Genomic DNA, 6181 nt, shown 5'->3' with positions numbered 1-6181 from the left:
CTGCAGTGCTGGAGCCAGTCCCTGGGCCTCTCTTCCCCCTCCTCCTGCCCGACTGTCACAGGGGAGCCCTGCTGGGGCTGAGCAGTCACCTCTGGGGCTCCCAGCTGGGTCAGGCTCCTGCCCTCAGCTTCACCCCCAGAGAGCTTCTTTCTCTCTCACAGGCTCAGTTTCCCCACTTTAATTAACTCTAAGAGCTTGTTTCAAGTGAATCCAGGTGGGAGGCTGTCCAGCCGGGACTGGGATGGGGAGGAGTAAGGGCTGGGAGGTCTTAGAGGCCAGCGAAAGAAGGAAGCAGTCTTGGCCCTGGAGCCTCACATCCCAGCCATGGGACAGCCAGCCTCTGGCTCGAGGGTGACAGGTGATGGGCCTGAGGGCGGTCACGAGGGTGGGGACAGCTTGTGCTAGTAATATAAAGGGTCAGGAGTGTGGGAGCTGTGTACTCCAAGCTAGGCAATGGGCGGGGGACGGAAGTGCAGAGAATTTCAAAACAGTAACAAAATAGAATAAAGTCTATCTGCCTTTTATTCTCATCATGTATTAGCAGTATTTTATCAGTGGTAAAATACTCCTCTCTGAAAGTCCTTTATTGGTTGAAGTAGAATTCTAAACCATTGTTCCAATTGCTGTTGAATTTTTATTATAAATAAAATAAGCTTCAAATTAGCACCTTTTACTGCTTATTCATTAATAAATGATGTGTTCTCCAGGAGAGCTCACTCAGCGCCTGTTACACACGAGCTCCAAGCATTTGCAATTCCTAACTGGCCCTCCTGTGCATTTTTTTTTTTTTTTTTTTGGCTTTTTAGGGCCGCACCCACGATGGCATATGGAGGATCCCAGGCTGGGGGTCGGATCAGAGCTGTAGCCACCAGCCTACGCCAGAACCACAGCAACGTGGGATCTGAGCCGAGTCTGTGACCTACACCACAACTCACGGCAATGCCGGATCCTTAACCCACTGAGCGAGGCCAGGGATTGAACCTGCAACCTCATGGTTCCTAGTTGGATTCATTTCCGCCGCGCCAAGTCAGGAACTCCCCTCCTGCACTTTCTTTGCTGTCCCGTCTCCAGTCTCCCGCATTTAAACAGTGGATTCTATTTGTTCTCTTGTGGCTCAGTGGGTTAAGCATTTGCCATTGTTATTCCAGTGGCTCAGGTCCCTGCTGTGGTGCCAGTTCGATCCCTGGCCCAGGCACCTCCACACACTGTGAGTGTGGCCAAAAAAAAATAATAATAATTAAACAGTGTATTCTAAATAAGCAAGGATAGCACAGTGATTGTACAGGCAAAGAAACAACTTGAGGGCCTTCAATTCTGCCACTCTCTATACAGTGTGGAGATTTTATTTGTGAAAGGAGAGTGACGTGGAGGTCTATTTTTGTTTGATAAATGAAAGCTTTAGTTTATTTTGAAATGTCATCATTTCGTTTCGCAATCTTTTTTTTTTTTTTTTTTTTTTTTTTTGGTCTTTTTGCCATTTTCTTGGGCTGCTCCTGCGGCATATGTTGGTTCCCAAGCTAGGGGTCGAATCGGAGCTGTAGCCGCCAGCCTACACCACAGCCACAGCAACGTGGGATTCAAGACACATCTGCAATCTACACCACAGCTCAGGGCAACACCGGATCCTTAACCCACTGAGCAAGGCCAGGGATCAAACCCACAACCTCATGGTTCCTAGTTGGATTTGTTCACCACTGAGCCACAACAGGAACTCCATTATTTCACAATCTTTACAGCGTAATCACATAGAGGAGGGAAGTGTTAAAGAATGGTCTGCCATCCTCTTTCTCGTGGCGCCTCGGAGGCGGTTGGCCGCTTGAGGACGAAGCTGAACATCTCTTTCCTGGCCACTGGCTGCCAAACACTCATTGAACTGGATGATGAGTGAAAACTTGGTACCTTTTATGAAAAACGAATGGCCACAGAAATTGCTGCTGACGCTCTGGGTGAAGAGTGGGAGGGTTATGTGGTCCGAATCCATGGTGGGAATGACAAACAAGGGTCCCCCATGAAGCCGGGTGTCTTGACCCACGGCCGAGTCTGCCGGCTACTGAGTGAGGCACATTCCTGTTACAGACCTAGGAGGGCTGGAGAAAGAAAGCGCCCATCAGTTTGAGGCTGCACTGGGGATGCCAATCTGAGTGTTCTCAATGTGGTCATCGTAAAAAAAGGGGAGAAGGATATTCCTGGACTCACCAATACTACGGTGCCTCGCCGCCCAGGGCCTAAAAGAGCTAGCAGAATCCGCAAACTTTTCAGTCTCTCTAAGGAAGATGATGTCCATCAGTATGTAGTGAGAAAGCCCCTAAACAAAGAAGGTAAGACACCTAGGACCAAAGCACCCAAGATTCAGCATCTTGTTACTACTCCACGTGTTCTGCAACACGAATGTTGACGTATTGCTCTGAAGAAACAACATACTAAGAAAAATAAGGAAGAGGCTGCAGAATATGCTAAACTTTTGGCCAAGAGAATGAAGGAGGCCAAAGAAAAACGTCAGGAACAGATTGCCAAGAGACAGAGGCGATCCTCTCTGAGAGCTTCTGCTTCTAAGTCTGAGTCCAGTCAAAAATGAGATGTTCTAGGAGGTCCCGTTGTGGTGCAGTGGTTAACGAATCCGACTAGGAACCATGAGGTTTCGGGTTCGATCCCTGGCCTTGCTCAGTGGGTTAAGGATCTGGCTTTGCCGTGAGCTGTGGTGTAGGTCACAGACTCGGCTCCGATCCCACATTGCTGTGGCTCTGGCGTAGGATGGTGGCTACAGCTCCGATTGGACCCCTAGCCTGGGAACCTCCATATGCCGTGGGAGCGGCCCAAGAAATAGCAAAAAAAAAAAAAAAAAAAAAAAAAAAAATTGGTATGTTCTAAGAGAAACAAATAAGTAACATCAAATCTTCAAAAAAAGAAAAAAAAAAAAAAGAACGGTCTGCCGTGAGTCAAATGTGCTCACTGTGCCTCAGCTTTGGCGGCTCTGCAGAGGGGGATCGGGCTAGTTCTCTACCCTGGGGGACTTTGACGTCATGGGGAGGGCAGGGAAAATGCCCTGGTATAGGAATGGCCTGGGGACCTTCACAGCCCAGGAGAGGTGCTCCCTCCCCCATCCCAGCTGTCTTCATGTGTGGGTGAAGTGCCCTACTATAGCCTGCAGCCACCCTATTGCACCAGATGGGAGGGACCAGAGATGGGATGGCTCCAGCTTAGCCCTAAGCAAGCTCTGATAAGGAGCAAAGGCCCCAAGTGCCCCAACCTTAGCCAGAAAGAACAGTCTGGAAGCTGTCTAAAAAACTCATGGGTGTCCCCCAGACTGGGCCTGCATCTCACATCCCACCCTGCCCTCTCCCCTATAATGAGTGGAGGGGTACAAAATATATCACTGTGTCCTAAGAACTATTTTGAGCTAAAGATATGTGAGAAGCAGCAGATACAGGAAGAGGATGAATTTCCCCTTATCTGCCTAAAAGAATTCCCCAAAGAATTCAAATGTCAAAAATTCCCTCCTGGGAGTTTCACAATCAGAGAAGGTTGAGTCCGGTCACCTGAGACCAGGATAAGAATTCACCTAAATAGACCTTGTCACTCTCATATCTACCATCTATTCTCCCATTTATCTTTCCTAAAAGCTGTTTGTTTTACCATAAGTGCCCTTTCTCCTCTTCCCCTATTAATAATTTAATATCTGATGAAGGGTTAATTCCCAAATATACAGAGAATTCATACAAGTTAATAGCAAAAAGAAAAAAAACAAACAATCCAATTTAAAAGGGGAATTCTCTTGTGGTTCAGCAGGGTAAGGCTCTGACACTGACACTGCTCTGGCTCTGGTCACTGCTGTGGCTCAGGTTTGATCTCTAGCCCAGGAACTTCCAAATACTGTGGGTGTGGCAAAAAAAAAAAAAGTGCAGAATAACTGAATGGATATTTTGCCAAAGACAAACAAATGGCCAAAAGGTACATGAGAAAGTGCTTGGACATCACTGATCTTCAGGGAAATGCAAATCAAAACCACAATGAGATATTCACCTTACACCTGTTAGAATGACTGTCACCAAAAAGACAAGAAATAACAAGTGTTGGTGAGGATATAGAGAAAAAGAAATCTTTGTACACTGTTCTTGGAATGTAATTGGTACAGCCACTGTGGAAAACAGTCTAGAGCTTCTTCATAAAATTTAAAAAAAGAGCTACCTTGGAACCAGCAATTCCACCTCTTGGCGTATATCCAAAGGAAATGAAAATGAGATCTTGGGGGTTCCGTCATGGCTCAACGGTTAATGAACCCAACTAGCATCCATGAGGACACGGGTTCAATCCTTGGCCTCGCTCAGCAGGTTAAGGGATCCAGCATTGCCGTGAGCTGTGGTGTAGGTCTCAGACTCAGCTCAGATCCCACATGGCTGTGGCTGTGGCGTAGGCCGGTGGCTGCAGCTCTGATTCAACCCCTAGCCTGGGAACCTCCATATGCGCAGGTGTGATCCTAAAAAAAAGACAAAAAAAAAAAAAAAAAAAAAGAAAAGAAAATGAGATCTTGAAGAGATATCTGCAACCCCATGTTCATGGCAGTATTATTCACAAGACCCAAGATACGGAAACAACCTAAATGTCTATCAATAGATGAATGGATAAAGAAGATGTGAGATACGGGTGTGTAGGGGGGAGGGTGTATATATACACCCATCCCCACACAAAAACACACACTGGAATATTAATTAGCCATGAGACAGAAGAAAATCCCGACATTTGTGACTGCAGGTATGGACCTTGAGGACATTATGCTAAATGAAAGAGCTGGTGAAAGGCAAATGCTATATGATATCACTTATGTTTGGAATCTAAACAAGTTGAACTCATAGAGATAGAGTAGAATGTTTGTTGCCAGGGGTTGGGAGGGTGGGAGAAATGGGCAGATGTTGGTCAATGAGTACAAATTTCCAAGTATAAGATGATTAAGTTCTGGGGATCTAATGTACAGTATGATGATTGTAGTTAATGATGCTGCATTATATACTTGCAAGTCGCTGAGACAGTAAATCTTAAATGTTCTCACCACAAAAAAAAAAAAAAAAAAAAATGGTGGAGTTTCACTGTGGCTTAGTGGTAATTAACCTGACTAGGATCCATGAGGATTCGGGTTCCATCCCTGGCCTCATTCAGTGGGTTAAGGATCCAAGGTTGCTGTGAGCTGTAATGTAGGTTGCAGACATGGCTCGGGTCTGGTGTTGCTGTGGCTGTGGTGTAGCCTGGGAACTTCCATATGCAGTGGGAGCGCCCTAAAAAAAGCAAAAAAAAAAAAAAAAAAAAAAAAAAAAAAAAGAGATGTGATATAATGGAGGTGTTAGCTAATGCTGTATGGTAATGATTTTGCAATATATGTATCAAGTCAACATACCATACACCTTAAACTTATACTGTGTTATATGTTAATTATATCTCAATAAAATTGGAAAACAAAATAAGATGGTATATAAGCCCCAAGTTCTGCTTCTTTGAGCCACATTTTCTGTGAGCTCCTGTTTACATATGCAAATAAACTTTATCTTTTCTCATGTTAACCTAGATTTTTCTCCCCCAGGCCAGGGGTCAAATCCATGCCGGGGCAGTGACAATACCAGATCCTTAACCTGCTGAGCCACATGGGAACTCCATGTTTGTTTGTTTGTTGTCCTGAGGCATATGGAGGTTCCCAGGCTGGGAGTCAAATTGGAGCTGTAGTTGCTGGCCTATGCCAGAGCCACAGCAATGCCGGATCCTCTACCCACTGAGCAAGGCCGGGGATCCAACCTGCGTCTTCATGAGTGCTAGTCGGGCTGCATTAACTCTGGAACTCCATGTTAATCTGTCTTTTGTCAGTTTTTTTTTTTTTTTCTTTTTTTGTCTTTTAGGGCCGCACCCTGGACATGTGGAGGTTCCCAAGCTAGGGGTTGAATCAGAGCTGTAGTCACTGGACTACGTCAGAGCCACAGCAACTTGGGATTTGAGCCTCATCTGCGACCTACACCACTGCTCACAGAAATGCCAGATCCTTAACCCACTGAGCAAGACCAGGGATCGAACCCATGTCCTCATGGATGCTAGGTGGGTTCGTTAACTGCCGAGCCACGACGGGAACTCCTGTCTTTTGTCAGTTTAACTCACAAGCCCCCAATCACTGAATCTTTGCAGGTAGAGGAAAAGGTTTTCCTCT

At 45.9% G+C, this 6181-nt stretch overlaps 1 pseudogene; it reads left to right on the top strand.

The window, feature by feature from the left end:
• Nucleotides 1–1880: 1880 nt before the first annotated feature.
• Nucleotides 1881–2575, top strand: LOC100157722 (small ribosomal subunit protein eS6 pseudogene; annotated as a pseudogene).
• Nucleotides 2576–6181: the final 3606 nt, after the last annotated feature.

This window comes from Sus scrofa, chromosome 7, assembly GCF_054392235.1.
Source record: "Sus scrofa isolate SSC_HxYL_T2T_F1_AM1 chromosome 7, Sscrofa_HxYL_maternal_Yorkshire_Landrace_v2.0, whole genome shotgun sequence".
Taxonomy (NCBI): Eukaryota; Metazoa; Chordata; class Mammalia; order Artiodactyla; family Suidae; genus Sus; species Sus scrofa.
The sequence above is the reverse complement of the archived record's forward strand: the minus strand, read 5'-3'. Positions and strand labels throughout refer to the sequence as shown.